The 24,846-nt window shown below is 55.4% G+C and overlaps 1 long non-coding RNA gene across 15 annotated transcripts in view; it reads right to left on the bottom strand.

Moving 5' to 3' along the window:
- Positions 1-3,519: 3,519 nt before the first annotated feature.
- The window catches only part of LOC129523818 (uncharacterized), a 227,006-nt gene continuing 205,679 nt past the window's right edge, over positions 3,520-24,846 (bottom strand). For 11 of the 15 annotated variants that reach the window (XR_010134810.1, XR_010134820.1, XR_010134818.1 and 8 more), the window contains 6 exons: positions 24,115-24,172; positions 23,789-24,021; positions 10,775-10,832; positions 10,449-10,681; positions 7,357-7,414; positions 3,520-7,235 (listed from right to left, as the gene is read on the bottom strand). This is a non-coding gene — a long non-coding RNA (uncharacterized lncRNA). Of the gene's footprint in view, positions 7,239-7,356; positions 7,415-10,448; positions 10,682-10,774; positions 10,833-23,788; positions 24,022-24,114; positions 24,173-24,846 lie in introns of all 15 variants that reach the window. The other 4 variants (XR_010134809.1, XR_010134813.1, XR_010134808.1 and 1 more) reach the window with 4 other exon arrangements.

The following is a 24,846-nucleotide window of genomic DNA, read 5'->3' as shown; positions in this document are numbered from 1 at the left end:
AGGAAGGGACTGATGAATTTCTTTGAACTCCACTGGAAGGTCTGTAAGAAATGATAGTTCATAAATAGAAGCTCAGTCACAATTTTGAGAGGCTGGTGAAGCTCTCTTACGGAGCACATGGCCCAAACTCTTCATTTCCCTTTAGAGAAATGAGGCTCAGAGAGGGGAGGTGAGCTGCTCAGCGTGGCCCAGCAGACCCAGGCACAGAATCTAGGCCTCTTCACTTCCATCCTGATAGTTTCTCCCTTAAAGCCTACTGGCTCCCAAGAAGTTTTTTTTTTTTGAGACAGGGTCTTGTTCTGTTACCCAGGCTGGAGTACAGTGGTGCGATCACAGTTCAGCCTCCCAGGCTCAAACGATCCTCTCACCTCAGCCTCCCAAGTAGCTGGGACTACAGGCGCCCACCACCATGCCCGGCTAATTTAAAAAATATATTTACAAAAAAAGAGACAGTGGTGTGTGTGTGGGGGGGGGCGGGGGGTAGGTCTCACTACGTTGCTCAGGCTGGTCTTGAACTCCCGGGCTCAAGCAATCCTCCCGCCTTCACCTCCCAAAGTGCTGGGATTACAGGCACACACGGGCCACTCTGCCCTGGTCCAAAAAGCTTTTTTTTGGCCACTTTGTTTAGCTGAAATCTTAGGAGGATGCAACTAAGAAACAAAAAGAGAGAAAAGCAGAGTTGCTCTAGGGGAAGGAGAGTGGGGGCTCAGCCGCTGCCCTGGAGAGCCCTCAGAGTTGGAAAAGCACCTTGGGCTTGTGCTGGGCGTGAGGAGGGCCCTAAGGGCAGGAGAAGGTGCTTCTCTGTGAGCCACAGTGCCCTGCCCTTGGGGTGCTCCAATCACATGACCCCACGGAAGTTTGCATCTTTGGAAAAATCATGAGGGTTGGTCACTAATGGGCCTTTGAGAGTTGTCACCCACTTGTCGATAATTACAGAGCTTTAATGGGGCTAATTCAGAGAAAATCAAGCTCAAGTGCCTGTTGGCTCCTCTAAGGCCGAACACCCCCTGCTTGGCTGATGGAGACCTGACAGCATCATCATAACCTTGGTTTGTGCCTGGACTTTCCTGACACCCTTGGGAATAGGAAATCTGCCCTGATTTTTTTTTTTTTTTTTTTTAAGAAAAATGTCAGGCTCTCAAATAGTTTAAAAAACAAAACAAAACAACTGTGGCAAGGACCATAGAAAATCATCAAGCTTGTGTTGAAAGCATTTTATAGTTGGGGAAACAGCCATTCAGCCAGGCCGGCACTGCAGGGGGGACAGAGAGAAACGAGCCATCATCCCTGCTTCCCAGGAGCTTAGAGACAAGTGTTAAGATTTTTATAAACATCTTCATTCATCTGCTTTAAATTGTTGAAAGGTTCTCCATCAACTCCTGGACTCAGTTCAGCCTCCTTGGTGTGGCATTCAAGACCTTGTGTGATATGACCGCTTTGGCCTCCTCATAGGTCTCTTCCCCTTCTTTGAGCCACTTGGCTCTATTGTTTTGCCTACACTGGGCTGAGTTTCTGACACTTCAGGACCTGCGTACACAGCTGTCCCTCTGCCAAGAGCACCTCCCTTTCCTCTTTTCCGTCAGCCCACTTCCTCCCTCCTCCCAGTCTTAGGGCTGAGCCCTCTCTGTGAGTGACCTCCGCCAGCCAGAGCTTTCCATCTGGGTTCTTGCCTCCCTGTCCCTCGCTGTGGGGTCGCCTGTTTGTCTTGGTTTTGATGAACACCCTCAGGTCAGAGGTTGCCTCTCAGCATTCTTGTATCTCTGTGCCTAACACAGAGCCTGCCACATAGTTGGTGCCGTAACATCGAGTGCATTACAAATATCACAGGTCCAGGTAGAACATGACTGGGGCCAAAGAGGTTCTGGGCTCAAAGGAAGGGGCACCACAGCCCATGGGGGCTGGAATATGCCCCCTAACATGGAGAACCTTTGAGGTGGACTCAACGCCTTGTCCTTGCTCCAGACCTGCACAGGCATCAGTCCTGACCCGGTCCTGGGTGAACCACACAGGGCAGGTTTAACACGGGCACGTGATCCAATTCTGGCCAACGAGACAAAAGGACAGGTCTCCTGGGGACTTCTGGGAGAGGTTTCCTCGCTCTTAAACTGAGACACGAGAAAAGGAATCGGTCCTTACCAATTCCTTACCCAGCCAAGGACCTTATTGTTACATGTGATGCCTGGACCTGCAGCAGCCACCTAGGACCTGAGGGTCCTGCTTGGCTGATGGAGACTGACAGCGTCATTCTGACCTTGGTTTGCACCTGAACCTTCCTCACCCAGACACCCTTAGGAATAGGAAACGGGACTTGATTTTGCTCTACAAGGAAAAGCGCACAGCCACAAGCAAAGATGGAGAGAACCATCACCCTAACAGTGCTGAGGGGCTGCTGCATTGGTGCACCCTGGTGCAGCAAGACCTCAGCTGTCCTCATTGTTTAAGCCACTCTGAGTTGGTTATCTGTCACTTGCAACCCACGGCACTCTAGTGACTACAGCTTTGAAGAATGGACTGGGCTTCCACAGGTGGGTGCCGGGCAGGAGGGCCTCTCAGGTAGGGGCAGGCTCCCGAGGACAGGCTCAGGGAACTGGAGACCGAGAAGGCGCTGTCCTCTTCACTGCACGCACCCTGGACCAGTGCCAGCCCTGATCATGCAGCTCTTCCAGGCCCACTGCTTCTTCCCGTCCACTAGGCCACAGCCGCCCTCCAGGCCCACTATGCACACATCTTCGCCTCCAAGGTTTGTTCTGCCCCTGCCCTGACTCCCAGCCCTGTGGGGGTCCTGACTGCACCTCACCTGGCTCAGACTCTTGACGCTGCCCTGGCTGCCCCACCACTGCCTCTGCCCGAGAGTCACGTGAGGCTGAGAGTAGGGGCAGGGGCAGCACTGGTGCCAGATGGGGGGCTGTCCAGTGGGAGGACCCACAGCCTCGCGGGCTGCTCCGTGGGACTGATGACTACATGATATTCTGGGCACCTCACGGATCTTCAACTGCAGGTGAAACGGATGCTGGTGGTGGGTGCAGGGCCGCTGGGAGCTGCTGCATGGGTCCCAGAGGCTGGACTGGGGCAGGTGCCAACTGAAGCTGCTGGGGCAGCATGGACAGGAGGTTCTGCACACAAACCTTGGAGAAGAAGATGTGTGCATAGCGGGTCCACTGCTGCTGCCCCTGCCCTGACTCCCAGCCCTGCCTGACCCCACCTCACCCTGCTCAGGCTCTGGTGCAACCCTTCCAAAAGCTATTTTCGGAAAATAGCTCCTGTTGGGGCTACAAGATGGAGTGTGAAGAGGGCCTTGGGCCACAGGGAGGTGCCTGTGGACTAGGGGGAGTTCATGCACCCCTTCTTTCCCCAGAGGGGCTGGACTCAGGTGAGTATGGGGGTGGGGGCTCCTGCACTTCGACACAGGCAGCGGGAGGGTTTTCTCCCCATTCCCTCTGCACTCCCAACTTGAGCTATACTTTTTAAGAAAGTGATTCACCCTGCCTTTGCCCCCTTCCCCAGAACAGAACACGTTGATCATGGGCGATATTTTTCATTGTGCCAAACAGTTGCCATGACCGTCATTAAACCTGTTTAACACCAAATAATAAGGAAAATAAAATAAAAAATTCGAGCTTGGTGCAGAAACTCACCCCAAATAAATCACCTACCAAAATATTTACATAATGGTGGAAATATTCCAAAATTCAATATTTTGGGATTTATACACAAAAGATAAACAAATTAGAGGCCAAGAGGCTGCCAGAAGGGAAAAACGGGGCCTGGGAAGGCCGTTGTGAGGAATGAGCTGGGCCTAAAGAGGCCACTGGCAGGCGGGAGCTGGGCCTGCCGAAGCGGCCGAGAGGCAGGAGCTTTGGACTCGGGAGGCCGCAATGAGGCGAGAGCTAGCTGGGCATGGAGAGTCCGCTGTGAGTCCGCTGTGAGTCCGGGCCCGTGCAGGCCTTCGAGAGGCAGGAGGCCGGGCCTGCAAAGGCCCACTGGAGGTCAAGTTCTGGGCCTGAAGAGGCCACCAAAAGTCAAAAGCGGGGCCTGGGAAGGCCGCCAAGAGCCATGAGCTGGTCTGGGCTGAAAGAGGCCACTGGGAGGCAGGAGGAGCTGGGCCTGGAGAGGCTGACTCGAGGAAGTTTTGCACCTGGAGAGGCCGCCGAGAGGACGGAGCTGGGCCCGGGGAGGCCGACTTGCTGCTCTTCCGGGCCCAATTCCAGGCCGACTTGACGACAACTTGGGCCTGCTGGGAGCTGGGCAGGAGCTGAGTCCAAAGACGTTGTTGGGAGGCCAGAGTCAGGCCTGGAGACGCAGCTGGGAGGAAGAGCTGGGCCCGGAGAGGATGCCGGGAGGCTGCAAGTGGGTCTGGAGAGGCCGATTTGAGGAGGCCCGGCCTCCGCCTCCCGCATGGCGGCCTCTGCAGGCACAGCTGTTTCTCCTGGCTGCATCTCCCGCCTCCCAGCAAACAAGCTTTTTTGGCTCAGCTCCCGCCTGCGTTTGTAGACCCCGAAGTTTCTGCAACCAAGCTCTTCAGACCCACATCCCACCTCCCAGTACCTGAACAGTCCCAGCTCCGGCTGGAGAACAGAGTCTGTAGGCCCCGCTGTTGCCTCCCAGGGGAGTCTCCAAGCCCAGCTCTCACCCCACCACGACCTCCCAGGCCCAAGTCGCTGCCTGCCTCACAGCAGCCCGCGTGCGACCCTGCTCCTCCCTCACGGTGGCCTGTTGAGGCAGGGGCTCACGCTGACCTCTCTCAGCGTGGGAGGGGCCGGTGTGAGGCAAGGGCTCACGCCGACCTCTCTCAGCGTGGGAGGGGCCGGTGTGAGGCAAGGGCTCACGCCGACCTCTCTCAGCATGGGAGGGGCCGGTGTGAGGCAAGGGCTCACGCCGACCTCTCTCAGCATGGGAGGGGCCGGGGTGAGGCAAGGGGCTCACGCTGACCTCTCTCAGCGTGGGAGGGGCCGGTGTGAGGCAAGGGCTCATGCTGACCTCTCTCAGCGTGGGAGGGGCCGGTGTGAGACAAGGGCTCAGGCTGACCTCTGTCAGAGTGAGAGGGGCCCGTGTGAGGCAAGGGGCTCATGCCGACCTCTCTCAGCGTGGGAGGGGCCGGTGTGAGACAAGGGCTCAGGCTGACCTCTGTCAGAGTGAGAGGGGCCCGTGTGAGGCAAGGGGCTCACGCCGACCTCTCTCAGCGTGAGAGGGGCCGGTGTGAGGCAAGGGCTCACGCCAACCTCTCTCAGCGTGGGAGGGGCCGGTGTGAGGCAAGGGGCTCACGCCGACCTCTCTCAGCATGGGAGGGGCCGGTGTGAGGCAAGGGCTCACGCCGACCTCTCTCAGCATGGGAGGGGCCGGGGTGAGGCAAGGGGCTCACGCTGACCTCTCTCAGCGTGGGAGGGGCCGGTGTGAGGCAAGGGCTCAGGCTGACCTCTCTCAGCGTGGGAGGGGCCGGTGTGAGGCAAGGGCTCATGCTGACCTCTCTCAGCGTGGGAGGGGCCGGTGTGAGACAAGGGCTCAGGCTGACCTCTGTCAGAGTGAGAGGGGCCCGTGTGAGGCAAGGGGCTCACGCTGACCTCTCTCAGCGTGAGAGGGGCCGGTGTGAGGCAAGGGCTCACGCCGACCTCTCTCAGCGTGGGAGGGGCCGGTGTGAGGCAAGGGGCTCACGCTGACCTCTCTCAGCGTGGGAGGGGCCGGTGTGAGGCAAGGGGCTCATGCCGACCTCTCTCAGCGTGGGAGGGGCCGGTGTGAGGCAAGGGGCTCATGTTGACCTCTCTCAGCGTGGGAGGGGCCGGTGTGAGGCAAGGGGCTCATGTTGACCTCTCTCAGCGTGGGAGGGGCCGGTGTGAGGCAAGGGCTCACGCCGACCTCTCTCAGCGTGGGAGGGGCCGGTGTGAGGCAAGGGGCTCACGTTGACCTCTCTCAGCGTGGGAGGGGCCGGTGTGAGGCAAGGGCTCACGCCGACCTCTCTCAGCGTGGGAGGGGCCGGTGTGAGGCAAGGGGCTCACGCCAACCTCTCTCAGCGTGGGAGGGGCCGGTGTGAGGCAAGGGGCTGACGCTGACCTCTCTCAGCGTGGGAGGGGCCGGTGTGAGGCAAGGGCTCACGCCGACCTCTCTCAGCGTGGGAGGGGCCGGTGTGAGGCAAGGGGCTGACGCTGACCTCTCTCACCGTGGGAGGGGCCGGTGTGAGTCAAGGGCTCACGCCGACCTCTCTCAGCATGGGAGGGGCCGGTGTGAGGCAAGGGCTCACGCTGACCTCTCTCAGCGTGGGAGGAGCCAGTGTGAGTCAAGGGGCTCACGCTGACCTCTCTCAGGATGGGAGGGGCCGGTGTGAGGCAAGGGCTCACGCTGACCTCTCTCAGCGTGGGAGGAGCCAGTGTGTGGCAGGGGCTCATGCCTCTGGGCAGGGTACCAGAGGCATGGGCATCAACAGGCCACCGTGAGGGAGGAGCTGGGCCGCATGCGGGCTGCTGGGAGGCAGGCAGGGACTTGGCCCCAGGTGGCCGCCGTGGGGGCAAGAGCTGGGCCTGGAGAGGCCCCTGGGAGGCAAGAGCGGGACCTGCAGAGGCCGTTCTCCAACCATTGCTGGGCCCGTACAGGCCACCGGGCGGCAGGAATGAGGCCCAAAGAACTTGGCTGGAGAAAGTTCGGGACCTACAAAGGCGGTTGGGAGCTGGGCAGGAGTTGAGCCAAAAGAGCTTGCTTACTTGCTGGGAGGCATGGCTGGGAGATGCCGACTTCAGGACAACTTGGGCCTGCAGAGGTCACCGGGAGGCCCAAGCTTGGCGTGGAGGAGCCCACCGACCGGAGACCATTTGGGGCCTGCAGGTGCCATTGGAGGGCAGGAGCTCATCGTGGAGGGGGCACCGTGAGGCCTGACCTGGGCCTGGGGAGCTTGGCTTGAGGAAGCTGTGGGCCGACCAAGGACGCCAGGAGATGGGTAGGCACTGAGTCCAAAGAGGTTGTTGAGAGGCAGGAGTCAGGCCTGGAGACGCAGCCAGGAAGAGGAGCTTGGCCCGGAGAGGACGCCTGGAGGGTGCAAGTGAGTCTGGAGAGGCCGACTTGAGGAGGTTCTCAGCCCGGAGAGGCCGCCGGAAGGGAAAAACTGGGACTGGAAAGGCTGTTGTGAGGAATGAGCCCCATGGGCCTGAAGAGGCCACTGGCAGGCGGGAGCTGGGTGTGTAGAAGCCGCTGAAAGGTTGGGAGCTTGGCTTGGGGAGTCCACAGTGAGGCAGATGCTGGGCCTGAAGAATCTGCTTAAAAAGATTTAAGCACATTTACATTTATTAGGCACTTTATTTCCATTATTACATATATATAAATATATATACGTATTATATATCCAATATATAATAAAATGATTATACAACTCACCATAATGTAGAATCAGTGGGCGTGTTAAGCTTGTTTTCCTGAAACTGGATGGTCCCACCTGAGCGTGATGGGAGAAAGTGACAGATCAATAGGTATTAGATACTCATAAGCACAGCGCAACCTAGATCCCTCACATGCATGGTTCACAACAGGGTGCGTTCTCCTATGACAATCTAATGCTGCTGCTCATCTGAGAAGGTGGAGCTCAAGCGGGAATGTGAGCAAAGGGGAGTGGCTGTAAATACAGACGAAGCTTCCCTCACTCCCTCACTCGACACCACTCACCTCCTGCTGTGTGGCTCCCTACGGCTCCATGGCTCAGGGGTTGGGGACCCCTGCTCAAGTGCATCCAAAGCGACCCTTCCCACACCAGTCTTCATAGTGGTCAAGGGCAGCAACCACTTAGCTCCCAAGGCATGTGCCTCAGCTGGCATTTCGTCACAATCAACAGTAAGTGGTAGCTTGAGTCACTGTGAGGTCACTTCCTGGAAATCACCAGCATCCCATTTCCCACTGGCAAAGAGCTCAGCACTGCCCCCTGGGAAACCAAACCTATGCCCAAATCCCATCTGTGTGGGTTTATCTCCTGGGACCCTTCCTAACGTATTAGTCAGAGTCCAATCAGGAAGCATAAACCACTCAAAAGTTTAAAGTGGTAAAATTTAATACGGAGAATTATTCATTATAACAGGTGAACAGCATAATGAGAGATTGGCTAGCACAAAGTAAAGAGAACTCTAGAGAATACAGGACTAGCCCAGGCCAGGCATGGTGGCTCATGCCTGAAATTCCAGCAATTTGAGAAGCTAATGCAGGAGGATTGCTTAAGGCCAGGAGCTAGAGACCGGTCTGGACAACACAGTGAGAACCTGTCTCTATCCAAAAGAAGAAAAAAGTTAGCTGGGAGTGGTGGTGCACACTTGTAGTCCCAGCTACTCGGAATGCTGAAGTTTGAGCCTGGGAGGTCAAGGCTGCAGCGAGGCATGATTATGCCACTACAGTCTAGCCTGGTGACAGAGCAAGACCCTGTCTCAAAGAACAAAACAACAACAACCATTTACAGACAGAAAAGAGGTAGAGCTAATAAGCTAAGGAAAGATGTTGAAATGTGACAAGTAAAGTAATATGAGGTCTTTTATCTATTTAAAATAATCAAACAAAAAATGACTTACTAAATTATAATACCCTGTGCTGGCAAAGGTGCAGTGAAATGGGCACTTTCTTATACTATGAGGGGTGTTTAAATTGTGTATAAGCCTTCCTGGGTAAAGCTTGTCAATTTTTTAAAATAATGGAGACAGGGTCTCACCATACTGCCATACTGCCTCCTCCAACTCTTGGCCTCAAGCAATCCTCCTCTCTTAGCCTCCCAAAGTGCTAAGATTATAGCTGGGAGGCACCCAAAACCCTGTCAATTTACATCAAGGGTAATGAGAATGTCCATTCACCATGACTCACAGTAATCTTACTTCTGGGGAGACAATTCAATCTAAACAAAAGGTCATCTGTACACACACAGTAAAAATCTGGGAGTAACTGAAGACAGAGTTGGTAAGTGAAATAAGAAACAGTTCTAAGAAATTAAACTATGGTATCAATAGGCACCTGGTATAAAAGGTCAGTTGATGTTAGCTGCTACTTTTTTGTTGTTTTGAGACAGGGTCTCACTCTGTCACCCAGGCTGGAGTGCAGAGGCCTGATCATGACTCACTGCAGTCTCAGCCTCCCTGGGCTTGAGTGATCCTCCCACCTCAGCCTCCCAAGTAGCTGGGACTACAGGAACGTGCCACCACACTAGGCTAATTCATGTATTTTTCTGTAGGGATGGTGACTCCCCCTTTGTTTCCAAGGCCTATCGCAAACTCTTGGCCTCAAGCCATCCTCCTGCCTCAGCCTCCCAAAGTGTTGCGATTACCAGTGTGAGCCACCACACCTGGCCAGCTGCTACTTTTAGCAGTATTATTATTATTCTTCCACTCCATTAAAAATTATTATTTTCAAGGCTATGCAACAGTATGTATCCTACAGCGTAATTGTAAAAACATATACAGTTGCCGTCCCTCAGTATACAGAATTAGTTACAGCCGCCCATCTCTGCATATACCAAAATCCATGCTTACTCACGTTTCGCTGTCACCCCTCAGGAATCCACGTGTACGAAAATACCAAATATTAGTTGGGCGTAGTGGCAAGCACCTGTAGTCTCAGCCACGTGGGAGGTTGAGATGGGAGGATCGCTTCAGCCTGGAAGGTTGAGGCTGCAGTCAGCTGCGATAGCACTACTACCCTCCAGCCTCGGACAACAGAGGGAGACCCTGTCTCAGAAAAAAAAAAAAACAAAATAAAACAGGTTAGAAATTGTAATGAGGTCTGTTGGGCAAAATTCCATATAAGCAAAGTATAAATTAATAAAGCAAATCGTGATAAATTAGTACGATTGACTTTCTGGAGTTTCTGACAATAAAAGTAAGGAAAATGCAGAACACAAAGACAGAGAGTAAAAAGAGAAATTAGGAAAGCATTCTACATGTTTAATAGGAAGACACTGGCCGTGTTCGTGCAGCGGCAGCATGTCGTGACATGACATACTTTGGAGAGAAGTTAACAGATGAGGAAGTTGATAAAAATCATCAGAGAAGCAAAATACTGGTAGCGACACTCAAGGAAACCACGAAATTTCCATAACTTATGTCAGCAAAGTGGGAATATTGTACAGTGTGTGTTGAAGTTCCTATACAACATTGTTTATCTGCCATTTGTTTGTTTGTAAGGAATGTATATACTAACAGTTCTTCTTGCTGTCAAAAGAATATGTGTGAATAAGTCATTTTAACTTATTCTTCTGTTTTTCTTTTATCTTCCTGCCATCATCCCACAGCCTTACTTTAGAAATTTTTTCTTTAGAAAATTGAACAAGTGCTCCTAGTTGTGGCACATACCTCGAGGATGGGAGGCAGGGGTGGAAGGGTCACTTGAGGCCATTAGTTTGACAGCAGCCTGGCCAACAAAGTGAGACCCCATGTCTGCAAAACAATTTAAAAATTAGCCAAGTATCGTCATGTATACCTACAGTCCCAGCTACCTCAACTTACGGAGAAAGTTCAGGGCCTGGAGAGAAGGCTGGGAGGCAGGAGCTGGGTCTAAAGAGGCCATTGTAACGATGGAGCTGTGCCTGTGGAGGCTGTTGTGAGGCAGTAGGCTCATCTGCGGAGACTGCCGTGAGGTAGGGTATGGGCCTAAATAGGCCATTGTGAGTCATGAGCTTGGTCTGTAGAGGCTGACTGGAGAGAGTTCTGGGCCTGGCAAGGCTGCCGGGAGGTAGGAGCTGGGCCAAAAGATTTAAGCACATTTACGTTGATTAGGCACTTCATTTCCATTATTACACTGGAATATATAATAAAATAATTATAGAACTCACCATAATGTAGAATCAGTGGGCATGTTAAGCTTGTTTTCCTGAAACTGGATGGTCCCACCTGAGCGTGATGGGAGAAAGTGACAGATCAATAGGTATTAGATTCTCATAAGAACAGCGCAACCTAGATCCCTCACATGCACGGTTCACAACAGGGTGCGTTCTCCTATGAGAATCTAATGCTGCTGCTCATCTGAGAAGGTGGAGCTCAAGCGGGAATGTGAGCAAAGGGGAGAGGCTGTAAATACAGACGAAGCTTCCCTCACTCCCTCACTCGACACCACTCACCTGCTGTGTGGCTCCTTACGGCTCCATGGCTCAGGGGTTGGGGACCCCAGCTCAAGTGCATTAAAGCGACCCTTCCCACACCAGTCTTCACAGTAGTCAAGGGCAGCAACCACTTAGCTCCCAAGGCATGTGCCTCAGCTGGCATTTCGTCACAATCAACAGTAAGTGGTAGCTTGAGTCATTGTGAGGTCACTTCCTGGAAATCACCCTAAACCTGGGCCCTGACACTAAAACCCTAACCCTGGGCCCTGACCCTAAAACCCTAACCCTGGGCCCTGACACTAATACCCTAACACTAGGCCCTGGTCCTGAGCCTAAAACCCCAAACCTGGGTCCCGGCCCTGACCTTAAACAACCCTAAACCTGGGCCCCGGCCCTGACCCTAAAGCAACCCTAACACTGGGCCCCGGACCTGACCCTAAAACAACCCTAACACTGGGCCCCGGCCGACACCCTAAAACAACCCTAACCCTGGCCCCGGACCTGAACCTGAAACAAGCCTAAACCTGGGCCCTGGCCCTGACCCTAAAAAAACCCTAACCCTGGGCCCTGGCACTAAAACAAGCCTAACCCTGGGCCCTGGCCATGACACTAAAACAACCATAAACCTGGGCCCTGGCCCTGACCCTAAAACAAGCCTAAACCTGGGCCCTGGCCGTGACCCAAAAACAAGCCTAACCCTGGGCCCTGGACCTGACCATAAAGCAACCCTAATCTTGGGCACTGACCCTAAAACAACTCTAACCCTGGGCACTGACCCAAAAATAACCATAACCCTGGGCCCTGGCCCTGAACCTAAAACAACCCTAACCCTGGGCCCTGGCCCTGACACTGAAACAACCCTTACCCTGAACCCTGGCACTGAACCTAAAACAACCCTAACCCTGGGACCTGGCCCTGACCCTAAAACAAGCCTAACCCTGGGCCCTGGCCCTCACCCTAAAACAACCATAACCCTGGGCCCTGGACATCACCCTAAAACAACCCTAACCCTGAGCCCTGGCCCTGACCGTAAAACAACCCTAACACTGGGCCCTGGCCCTGTCCCTAAAACAACCCTAAACCTGGGCCCTGACCCTGACCCTAAAACAACCCTATCCCTGGGCCCTGGCCCTGACCCTAAAACAACCCTAACCCTGGGCCCTGGACCTGACCCTAAAACAACCCTATCCCTGGGCCCTGGCCCTGACCCTAAAACAAGCCTAATCCTGGGCCCTGGCCCTGACCCTAAAACACCCCTAAACCTGGGCCCTGGCCCTGACACTAAAACAACCCTAATGCTGGGCCCTGGCCCTGACCTAAAACAACCCTGACCCTGGGCCCTGGCCCTGACCCTAAAACAACCCTAACCCTGGGCCCTGGCACTAAAACAAGCCTAAACCTGGGCCCATGTCCTGACCCTAAAACAACCCTAACCCTGGGCCCTGGCCCTGACCCTAAAACAACCCTAACCCTGGGCCATGGCCCTGACCCTAAAACAACACTAACCCTGGGCACTGGCCCTGACCCTAAAACAACCCTAACCCTGGGCCCTGGCTCTGACCCTAAAACAAGCCTAACCCTGGGCCCTGGCCCTGACCCTAAAACAACCCTAAACCTGGGCCCTGTCCTTGACCCTAAAACAAGCCTAATCCTGGGCCCTGGCCCTGACCCTAAAACAAGCCAAACCGTGGGCCCAAGACCTGACCCTAAAACAAGCCTAACCCTGGGCCCTGGCCCTGACCCTAAAACAACCCTAACCCTGGGCCCTGGCCCTGACCCAAAAACAACCCTATCCCTGGGCCCTGGCCATGACCTAAAACAACCCTAACCCTGGGCCCTAGCCCTGACCCTGAAACAACCCTAACCCTGGGCCCTGGCACAAAAACAACCCTAACCCTAGGCCCAGGACCTGACCCTAAAACAACCCTAACCCTGGGCCCTGGTCCTGACCCTAAAACAACCCTAACCGTGGGCCCTGGCCCTAACCCTGATCATAAAACAACCCTAACCCTGGGCCCTGGCTCTGACCCTAAAACAAGCCTAACCCTGGACCCTGGCCCTGAACCTAAAACAAGCCTAACCCTGGGCCCAGGTCCTGACCCTAAAACATTCCTAACCCTGGGCCCTGGCCCTGACCCTAAAAAACCATAACTCTGGGCCCTGGCCCTGAACCTAAAACAACCCTAACCCTGGGCCCAGGCCCTGACCCTAAAACAAACCTAACCCTGGGCCCTGGCCCTGACCCTAAAACAAACCTAACCCTGGGCCCTGGCCCTGACCCTAAAACAACCCTAACACTGGGCCCTGGCCCTGACCCTAAAACAAGCCTAACCCTGGGCCCTGGCCGTGACCCTAAAACAACCCTAACCCTGGGCCCTGGCCCTGACCCTAAAACAAACCTAACCCTAGGCCCTGGCCCTGACCCTAAAATAAACCCAACCATGAGCACTCACCCTAAAACAACCCTAACCCTGGGCCCTGACCCTAAAACAACCTTAACCCTGGGCACTGACCCTAAAATAACCATAACCCTGGGCCCTGGCCCTGACTCTAAAACAACCCTAACCCTGGGACCTGGCCCTGACACTGAAACAACCCTTACCCAGGAACCTGGCCCTGACCCGAAAACAACCCTAACCCTAGGCCCTGACCCTAACCCTAAAACAACCCTAATCCTGGGCCCTGGACCTGACCCTAAAACAAGCCTAACCGTGGGCCCTGGACATGACCCTAAAACAACACTAACCGTGGGCCCTGGACATGACCCTAAAACAACCCTAACCCTGAGCCCTGGCCCTGACCGTAGAACAACCCTAACCCTGGGCCCTGGCCCTGACCCTAAAACAAGCCTAACCCTGGTCCCTGGCCCTGAACCTAAAACAACCCTAACCCTGGGCCCTGTCCCTGACCCTAAAACAAGCCTAACCCTGGGCCCTGGCCCTGACCCTAAAACAAGCCTACCCTTGGACCTGGCCCTGAACCTAAAACAAGCCTAACCCTGGGCGCTGGCCCTGACCCTAAAACAACCCTAACGCTGGGCCCCGGCCCTGACGCTAAAACACCCCTAAATCTGGGCCCTGGCCCTGACCTAAAACAACCCTGACCCTGGGCCCTGGCCCTGACCCTAAAACAACCCGAACCCTGGGCCCTGGCACTAAAACAAGCCTAACCCTGGGCCCAGGTCCTGACCCTAAAACAACCCTAACCCTGGGCCCTGGCTCTGACCCTAAAACAACCCTAACGCTGCGCCCTGGCCCTGACCCTAAAACAACCCTAACCCTGGGACCTGGCCCTGACACTAAAGAAAGCCTAACCCTGGGCCCTGGCCCTGACCCTAAAGCAAGCCTAACCCTGGGCCCTGGCCCTGACCCTAAAATGAGCCAAATCCTGGGCCCTGGCCCTGACCCTAAAACAACCCTAACCCTGGGCCCTGTCCTTGACCCTAAAACAAGCCTAATCCTGGGCGCTGGCCCTGACCCTAAAACAAGCCTATCCGTGGGCCCTGGACCTGACCCTAATACAAGCCTAACCCTTGGCCTTGGCCCTGACCCTAAAACAACCCTAAACCTGGGCCCTGGCCCTGACCGTAAAACAACCCTAACCCTGGGCCCTGGCCCTGACCCTAAAACAAGCCTATCCCTGGGTCCTGGACCTGACCCTAAAACAACCCTAACCCTGGGCACTGACCCTAATACAACCCTAACCCTGGGCACTGACCCTAAAATAACCATAACCCTGGGCCCTGGCCCTGACCCTAAAACAACCCTAACCCTGGGCCCTGGCCCTGACACTGAAACAACCCTTACCCCGGACCCTGGCCCTAAGCCTAAAACACCCCTAAACGTGGGCCCTGTCCCTGACCCTAAAACAAACCTAATGCTGGGCCCTGGAACTGACCTAAAACAACCCTGACCCTGGGGCCTGGCCCTGACCCTAAAAAAACCCTAACCCTGGGCCCTGGCCCTGACCCTAAAACAAGCCTAACCCTGGGCCCTGGCCCTGACCCTAAAACAAGCCTAACCCTGGGCCCTGGCCCTGACCCTAAAACAACCCTAACCCTGGGCCCTCGCCCTGACCCTAAAACAACCCTAACCCTGGGCACTGGCCCTGAACCTAAAACAACCCTAACCCTGGGCCCTGGCCCTGACCCTAAAACAAGCCTAACCCTGGGACCTGGCCGTGACATAAAACAACCCTAACCCTGGGCCCTGGCCCTGACCTAAAACAACCCTAACCCTGAGCCTTGGCCCTGACCCTAAAACAACCCTAACCCTGGGCCCTGGCACTAAAACAAGCCTAACCCTGGGCCCAGGTCTTGACCCTAATGCAACCCTAACCCTGGGCCCTGTCCTTGACGCTAAAACAAGCCTAATCCTCGGCCCTGGCCCTGAACCTACAACAACCTTAACGCTGGGCGCTGGCCCTGACCCTAAAACAAGCTTAACCCTGGGCTCTGGCCGTGACCCCAAAACAACCCTAATCGTGGGCCCGGGCCCTGATCCTAAAACAAGCCTAACCCTGGGCCTTAGACCTGACCCTAAAACAAGCCTAACCCTGGGCCCTGGCCCTGACCCTAAAACAACCCTAACCCTGGGCCTTGGCGCTGACCCTAAAAAAACCCTAACCCTGGGCCCTGTCCCTGACCCTAAAACAAGCCTAGCACTGGGCCGTGGCCCTGCCCCTAAAACAAGCCTAACCCTGGGCCCTGGCCCTGACCCTAAAACAACCCTAACGCTGGGCCCTGGCCCTGACCCTAAAACACCCCTAAACCTGGGCCCTGGCCCTGACCCTAAAACAACCCTAATGCTGGGCCCTGGCCCTGACCTAAAACGACCCTGACCCTGGGCCCTGCCCCTGACCATAAAACAAGCCTAACCCTGGGCCCTGGCCCTGACCCTAAAACAAGCCTAACCCTGGGCCCTGGCCCTGACCCTAAAACAACCCTAACCCTGGGCCCTGTCCTTGACCCAAAAACAAGCCTAATGCTGGGCCCTGGCCCTGACCCTAAAACAAGCCTATCCGTGGGCCCTGGACCTGACCCTAAAACAACCCTAACCCTGGGCCATGGCCCTGACCCTAAAACAAGCCTATCCCTGGGTCCTGGACCTGACCCTAAAACAACCCTAACCCTTGGCACTGACCCTAAAACAACCCAACCCCTGGGTACTGACCCTAAAATAACCATAACCCTGGGCCCTGGCCCTAACCCTAAAACTACCTTAACCCTGGGCCCTGGCACTAAAACAAGCCTAACCCTGGGCCCTGGCCCTGAACCTAAAACAAGCCTAAACCTGGGCCCTGGCCCTCACCCTAAAACTACCCTAACCCTGGGTCCTGGCCCTGACCCTAAAACAGGCCTAACCCTCGGCCCTCGCCCTGACCCTAAAACAACCCTAACCCTGGGCCCTGGCACTAACCCTGACCCTAAAACAACCCTAACCCTGGGCCCTGGCTCTGACCCTAAAACAAGCCTAAACCTGGGCCCTGGCCCTGACCCTAAAACAAGCCTAACCCTGGGCCCTGGCCCTGACCCTAAAACAACCCTAACCCTGGGCCCTGGCCCTGACCCTAAAACAACCCTAACCCTGGGCCCTGGCCCTGACCCTAAAACAAGCCTAACCATGGGCCCTGGCCCTGACCCTAAAACAAACCTAACCCTGAGCCCTGGCCCTGACCCTAAAACAAACCTAACCCTGGGCCTGGCCCTGACCCTAAAATAAACCCAGCCATGGGCACTCACCCTAAAACAACCCTAACCCTGGGCCCAGACCCTAAAACAACCCTAACACTGGGACCTGGCCGAAACCCTAAAACACCCCTAAACCTGGGCTCTGGCCCTGACCCTAAAACAACCCTAATGCTGGGCCCTGGCCCTGACCTAAAACAACCCTGACCCTGAGCCGTGGCCCTGACCCTAAAACAACCCTAACCTTGGGCCCTGACACTAAAACAAGCCTAACCCTGGGCCCAGGTCCTGACCCTAAAACAACCCTAAAACAACCCTAACCCTGGGCCCTGGCCCTGACCCTAAAACAACCCTAACACTGGGCCCTGGCCCTGACCCTAAAACAACCGTAACCCTGGGCCGTGGCCCTGACCCTAAAACAAGCCTAACCCTGGGCCCTGGCCCTGACCCTAAAACAAGCCTAACCCTGGGCCCTGGCCCTGACCCTAAAACAACCCTAACCCTGGGCCCTGTCCTTGACCCTATAATAAGCCTAATCCTGGGCCCTGGCCCTGACCCTAAAACAAGCCTACCCGTGGGCCCAGGACCTGACCCTAAAACAAGCCTAAACCTGGGCCCTGGCCCTGACCCTAAAACAACCCTAACCCTGGGCCCTGGCCCTGACCCTAAAACAACCCTATCCCTGGGCCCTGGCCATGACCTAAAACAACCCTAAACCTGGGCCCTGGCCCTGACCCTAAAACAACCCTAACCCTGGGCACTGGCACAAAAACAACCCTAAACCTGGGCCCAGGACCTGACCCTAAAACAACCCTAAACTTGGGACCTGGCCCTAACCTAAAACAACCCTAACCCTGGGCCCTGGCCCTGACCCTAAAACAAGCCTAACCCTGGGCCCTGGCCCTGACCCTAAAACCTCCCTAAACCTGGGCCCTGTCCCTGACCCTAAAACAACCCTATCCCTGGGCCCTAGCCCTGAACCTAAAACAACCCTAACCCTGGGCCGTGGCCCTGACCCTAAAACAAGCCTAAGCCTGGGCCCTGGCCCTGACCCTAAAACAAGCCTAAGCCTGGGCCCTGGCCCTGACCCTAAAACAACCCTAACCCTGGGCCCTGGCACTGACCCTAAAACAACCCTAACCCTGGGCACTGGCCCTAACACTAAAACAAACCTAACCCTGGGCCCTGGCCCTGACCCTAAAACAAACCCAACCATGGGCACTCACCCTAAAACAAACCTAACCCTGGGCCCTGACCCTAAAACAACCCTAACCCTGGGATCTGGACGTGACCCTAAAACAAGCCTAACCTGGGCCCTGGCCCTGACCCTAAAACAAACCTAACCCTGGGCCCTGGCCCTGACCCTAAAACAACCATAACTCTGGGCCCTGGCCCTGACCCTAAAACAACACTAATCCTGGGACCTGGCCATGACCCTAAAACAACCCTAACCCTGGGCCCTGTCCCCGACCCTTAAACAACCCTAAACCTGTGCCCTGGCCCTGAGCCTAAAACCCTAACCCTGGACCCTGGACCAGTGCCTAAAAACCTAACCCTGGGCCCTGACCCTAAAACAACCCTAACTTTGGGCCCTGGCCCTGACCCTAAAACAACCCTATCCCTAGGCCGTGGCCCTGACCCTAAAACAAAGCTAACCCTGGGCCCTGGCCCTGACCGTAAAACAACCCTAACCCCGGGACCTGACCCTGACACTAAAACAACCCTAACCCTGGGACCTGGCGTTAACCCTGATCCTACAACAACCCTAACACTGGGCCCTGGCTCTGACCCTAAAACAAGCCTATCCCTGGGCCCTGGCCCTGACCCTAAAACAAGCCTAACCCTGGGCCCACGTCCTGACCCTAAAACAATCCTAACCCTGGGCCCTGGCCCTGACCCTATAACAACCCTAACCCTGGTCCCTGGCCCTGACCCTAAAACAACCCTACACCTGGGCCGTGGCCCTGACCCTAAAACAACCCTAACCCTGGGCCCTGGCCCTGACCCTAAAACAAGCCTAACCCTGGGCCCTGGCCCTGACCCTAAAACAAGCCTAACCCTGGGCCCTGGCCCTTACCCTAAAACAAGCCTAACCCTGGGCCCTGGCCCTGACCCTAAAACAACCCTAACCCTGGGCCCTAGCCCTGACCCTAAAACAAGCCTAACACTGGGCCCTGGCCCTGACCCAAAAACAAGCCTAACCCTGGGCCCTGGCCCTGACCCTAAAACAAGAATAACCCTGGGCCCTGGACCTGACCGTAAAACAACCCTAACCCTGGGCCCTGGCCCAGACCCTAAAACAACCCCAAACCTGGGCCCTGGCCATGACCTAAAACAACCCTAATGCTGGGCCCTGGCCCTGACCTAAAACAACCCTGACCCTGGGCCCTGGCCCTGACCCTAAAACAACCCGAACCCTGGGCTCTGGCACTAAAACAACCCTAAACCTGGGCCCAGGTCCTGACCCTATAACAACGCTAACCCTGGGCCCTGGCCCTGACCCTAAAACAACCCTAAACCTGGAACCTGGCCCTGACCCTAAAACAAGCCTAACCCAGCGCCCTGGCCCTGACCCTAAAACCCTAACCCTGGGCCCTGACACTGATCCTAAAACCCTAACCCTGGGCCCTGACCCTGAGCCTAAAACCCTAACCCTGGGCCCTGGCCCTGACCCTAAAACCCTAACCCTGGGCCCTGACACTGATCCTAAAACCCTAACCCTGGGCCCTGACCCTGAGCCTAAAACCCTAACCCTGGGCCCTGGCCCTGACCCTAAAACCCTAACCCTGGGCCCTGGTCCTGAGCCTAAAACCCTAACCCTGGGCCCTGGCCCTGAGCCTAAAACCCTAACCCTGGACCCTGGACCAGTGCCTAAAAACCTAACCCTGGGCCCTGACCCTAAAACAACCCTAACTTTGGGCCCTGGCCCTGACCCTAAAACAACCCTATCCCTAGGCCGCGGCCCTGACCCTAAAACAAAGCTAACCCTGGGCCCTGGCCCTGACCGTAAAACAACCCTAACCCCGGGCCCTGACCCTGACACTAAAACAACCCTAACCCTGGGACCTGGCCTTAACCCTGACCCTAAAACAACCCTAACACTGGGCCCTGGCTCTGACCCTAAAACAAGCCTATCCCTGGGCCCTGGCCCTGACCCTAAAACAAGCCTAACCCTGGGCCCACGTCCTGACCCTAAAACAATCCTAACCCTGGGCCCTGGCCCTGACCCTATAACAAACCTAACCCTGGGCCCTGGCCCTGACCCTAAAACAACCCTACACCTGGGCGTGGCCCTGACCCTAAAACAAGCCTAACCCTGGGCCCTGGCCCTGACCCTAAAACAAGCCTAACCCTGGGCCCTGGCCCTGACCCTAAAACAAGCCTAACCCTGGGCCCTGGCCCTTACCCTAAAACAAGCCTAACACTGGGCCCTGGCCCTGACCCTAAAACAACCCTAACCCTGGGCCCTAGCCCTGACCCTAAAACAAGCCTAACACTGGGCCCTGGCCCTGACCCTAAAACAAGCCTAACCCTGGGCCCTGGCCCTGACCCTAAAACAAGAATAACCCTGGGCCCTGGACCTGACCGTAAAAAAAACTTAACCCTGGGCCCTGGCCCTGACCCTAAAACAACCCCAAACCTGGGCCCTGGCCATGACCTAAAACAACCCTAATGCTGGGCCCTGGCCCTGACCTAAAACAACCCTGACCCTGGGCCCTGGCCCTGACCCTAAAACAACCTGAACCCTGGGCTCTGGCACTAAAACAACCCTAAACCTGGGCCCAGGTCCTGACCCTATAACAACGCTAACCCTGGGCCCTGGCCCTGACCCTAAAACAACCCTAAACCTGGAACCTGGCCCTGACCCTAAAACAAGCCTAACCCAGCGCCCTGGCCCTGACCCTAAAACCCTAACCCTGGGCCCTGACACTGATCCTAAAACCCTAACCCTGGGCCCTGACCCTGAGCCTAAAACCCTAACCCTGGGCCCTGGCCCTGACCCTAAAAGCCTAACCCTGGGCCCTGGTCCTGAGCCTAAAACCCTAACCCTGGGCCCTGGCCCTGAGCCTAAAACCCTAACCTTGGGCCCTGGCCCTGACCCTAAAACCCTAACCGTGGGACCTGGCCATGAGCCTAAAACCCTAACCCTGGGCCCTGGCCCTGAGCCTAAAACCCTAACCCTGGGCCCTGGCCCTGAGCCTAAAACCCTACCCCTGGGCCCTGGCCCTGACTCTAAAACCCTAACCCTGGGCCCTGGCCCTGAGCCTAAAACCCTAACCCTGGGCCCTGGACCTGAGCCTAAAACCCTAACCCTGGGCCCTAACCATAAAACAACCATAACCCTGGGCCCTGACCCTAAAACAACCCTAACCCTGCGCCCTGAAACTAAAACAACCCTAACCCTGGGCCCTGACCCAAAAACAACCCTAACCCTGGGCCCTGACCCTAAAAGAACCCTAAACCTGGGCCCTGGCCCTGACCCTAAAACAACCCTAATCCTGGGACCTGGCCCTGACCCTAAAACAAGCCTAACCCTGGGCCCTGGCCCTCACCCTAAAACAAGCCTAACCCTGGGCCCTGGCCCTGACCCTAAAAAAACCCTAATCCTGGGCCCTGTCCCTGACCCTAAAACAAGCCTAGCCCTGGGCCGTGGCCCTGCCCCTAAAACAAGCCTAACCCTGGGCCCTGGCCCTGACCCTAAAACAACCCTAATGCTGGGCCCTGGCCCTGACCCTAAAACACCCCTAAACCTGGGCCCTGGCCCTGACCCTAAAACAACCCTAATGCTGGGCCCTGGCCCTGACCTAAAACGACCCTGACCCTGGGCCCTGCCCCTGACCCTAAAACAAGCCTAACCCTGGGCCCTGGCCCTGACCCTAAAACAAGCCTAACCCTGAGCCCTGGCCCTGACCCTAAAACAACCCTAACCCTGGGCCCTGTCCTTGACCCAAAAACAAGCCTAATGCTGGGCCCTGGCCCTGACCCTAAAACAAGCCTATCCGTGGGCCCTGGACCTGACCCTAAAACAACCCTAACCCTGGGCCATGGCCATGACCCTAAAACAAGCCTATCCCTGGGTCCTGGACCTGACCCTAAAACAACCCTAACCCTTGGCACTGACCCTAAAACAACCCAACCCCTGGGTACTGACCCTAAAATAACCATAACCCTGGGCCCTGGCCCTAACCCTAAAACTACCTTAACCCTGGGCCCTGGCACTAAAACAAGCCTAACCCTGGGCCCTGGCCCTGACCCTAAAACAAGCCTAAACCTGGGCCCTGGCCCTCACCCTAAAACTACCCTAACCCTGGGTCCTGGCCCTGACCCTAAAACAGGCCTAACCCTCGGCCCTCGCCCTGACGCTAAAACAACCCTAACCCTGGGCCCTGGCACTAACCCTGACCCTAAAACAACCCTAACCCTGGGCCCTGGCTCTGACCCTAAAACAAGCCTAAACCTGGGCCCTGGCCCTGACCCTAAAACAAGCCTAACCCTGGGCCCTGGCCCTGACCCTAAAACAACCCTAACCCTGGGCCCTGGCCCTGACCCTAAAACAACCCTAACCCTGGGCCCTGGCCCCGACCCTTAAACAACCCTAAACCTGGGCCCTGGCCCTGAGCCTAAAACCCTAACCCTGGACCCTGGACCAGTGCCTAAAAACCTAACCCTGGGCCCTGACCCTAAAACAACCCTAACTTTGGGCCCTGGCCCTGACCCTAAAACAACCCTATCCCTAGGCCGTGGCCCTGACCCTAAAACAAAGCTAACCCTGGGCCCTGGCCCTGACCGTAAAACAACCCTAACCCCGGGCCCTGACCCTGACACTAAAACAACCCTAACCCTGGGACCTGGCCTTAACCCTGACCCTACAACAACCCTAACACTGGGCCCTGGCTCTGACCCTAAAACAAGCCTATCCCTGGGCCCTGGCCCTGACCCTAAAACAAGCCTAACCCCGGGCCCTGGCCCTGACCCTAAAACAAGGCTAACCCTGGGACCTGGCCCTGACCCTAAAACAAGCCTAACCCTGGTCCCTGGCCCTGACCCTAAAACAACCCTAACCCTGGGCCCTGGCACTAAAACAAGCCTAACCCTGGGCCCTGGCCCTGACCCTAAAACAAGCCTAACCCCGGGCCCTGGCCCTGACCCTAAAACAACCCTAACCCTGGGCCCTGTCCCTGACCCTAAAACAAGCCTAACGCTCGGCAATGGCCCTGACCCTAAAACAAGCCTAACCCTGGGCCCTGGCCCTGACCCTAAAACAAGCCTAAACCTGGGCCCTGGCCCTGACCCTAAAACAACCCTAACCCTGGGCCCTGGCCCAAATTGTAATGAGGTCTGTTGGGCAAAATTCCATATAAGCATAGTATAAATTAATAAAGCAAATCGTGATAAATTAGTACGATTGGCTTTCTGGAGTTTCTGACAATAAAAGTAAGGAAAATGCAGAACACAAAGACAGAGAGTAAAAAGAGAAATTAGGAAAGCATTCTACATGTTTAATAGGAAGACACTGGCCGTGTTCCTGCAGCGGCAGTATGTCGTGACATGACATACTTTGGAGAGAAGTTAACAGATGAGGAAGTTGATAAAAATCATCAGAGGAGCAAAATACTGGTAGCGACACTCAAGGAAACCACGAAATTTCCATAACTTATGTCAGCAAAGTGGGAATATTGTACAGTGTGTGTTGAAGTTCCTATACAACATTGTTTATCTGCCATTTGTTTGTTTGTAAGGAATGTATATACTAAAAGTTCTTCTTGCTGTCAAAAGAATATGTGTGAATAAGTCATTTTAACTTATTCTTCTGTTTTTCTTTTATCTTCCTGCCATCATCCCACAGCCTTACTTTAGAAATGTTTTCTTTAGAAAATTGAACAAGTGCCCCTTGTGGTGGCACATACCTCGAGGATGGGAGGCAGGGGTGGAAGGGTCACTTGAGGTCATTAGTTTGACACCAGCCTGGCCAACAAAGTGAGACCCCATGTCTGCAAAACAATTTAAAAATTAGCCAAGTATCGTCATGTATACCTACAGTCCCAGCTACCTCAACTTACGGAGAAAGTTCAGGGCCTGGAGAGAAGGCTGGGAGGCAGGAGCTGGGTCTGAAGAGGCCATTGTAACGATGGAGCTGTGCCTGTGGAGGCTGTTGTGAGGCAGTAGGCTCATCTGCGGAGACTGCCGTGAGGTAGGGTATGGGCCTAAATAGGCCATTGTGAGTCATGAGCTTGGTCTGTAGAGGCTGACTGGAGAGAGTACGGGGCCTGGCGAGGCTACCGGGAGGTAGGAGCTGGGCCAAAAGATTTAAGCACATTTACGTTGATTAGGCACTTCATTTCCATTATTACACTGGAATATATAATAAAATAATTATAGAACTCACCATAATGTAGAATCAGTGGGCGTGTTAAGCTTGTTTTCCTGAAACTGGATGGTCCCACCTGAGCGTGATGGGAGAAAGTGACAGATCAATAGGTATTAGATTCTCATAAGCACAGCGCAACCTAGATCCCTCACATGCACGGTTCACAACAGGGTGCGTTCTCCTATGAGAATCTAATGCTGCTGCTCATCTGAGAAGGTGGAGCTCAGGCGGGAATGTGAGCAAAGGGGAGTGGCTGTAAATACAGACGAAGCTTCCCTCACTCCCTCACTCGACACCACTCACCTGCTGTGTGGCTCCTTACGGCTCTATGGCTCAGGGGTTGGGGACCCCTGCTCAAGTGCATCCAAAGCGACCCTTCCCACACCAGTCTTCATAGTAGTCAAGGGCAGCAACCACTTAGCTCCCAAGGCATGTGCCTCAGCTGGCATTTCATCACAATCAACAGTAAGTGGTAGCTTGAGTCACTGTGAGGTCACTTCCTGGAAATCACCCTAACCCTGGGCCCTGACCCTAAAACCCTAACCCTGGGTCCTGACCCTAAAACCCTAACCCTGGGCCCTGACCCTAAAACCCTAACCCTGGGCCCTGACCCTAAAAACCTAACCCTGGGCCCAGGCCCTGACCCAAAAACCCTAACCCTGGGCCCTGGCCCTGACCCTAAAACCCTAACCCTGGGCCCTGGCCCTGACCCTAAAACCCTAACCCTGGGCCCAGGCCCTGACCCTAAAA

This window comes from Gorilla gorilla, chromosome 6, assembly GCF_029281585.2.
Source record: "Gorilla gorilla gorilla isolate KB3781 chromosome 6, NHGRI_mGorGor1-v2.1_pri, whole genome shotgun sequence".
NCBI classification, from domain to species: domain Eukaryota; kingdom Metazoa; phylum Chordata; class Mammalia; order Primates; family Hominidae; genus Gorilla; species Gorilla gorilla.
The sequence above is the reverse complement of the archived record's forward strand: the minus strand, read 5'-3'. Positions and strand labels throughout refer to the sequence as shown.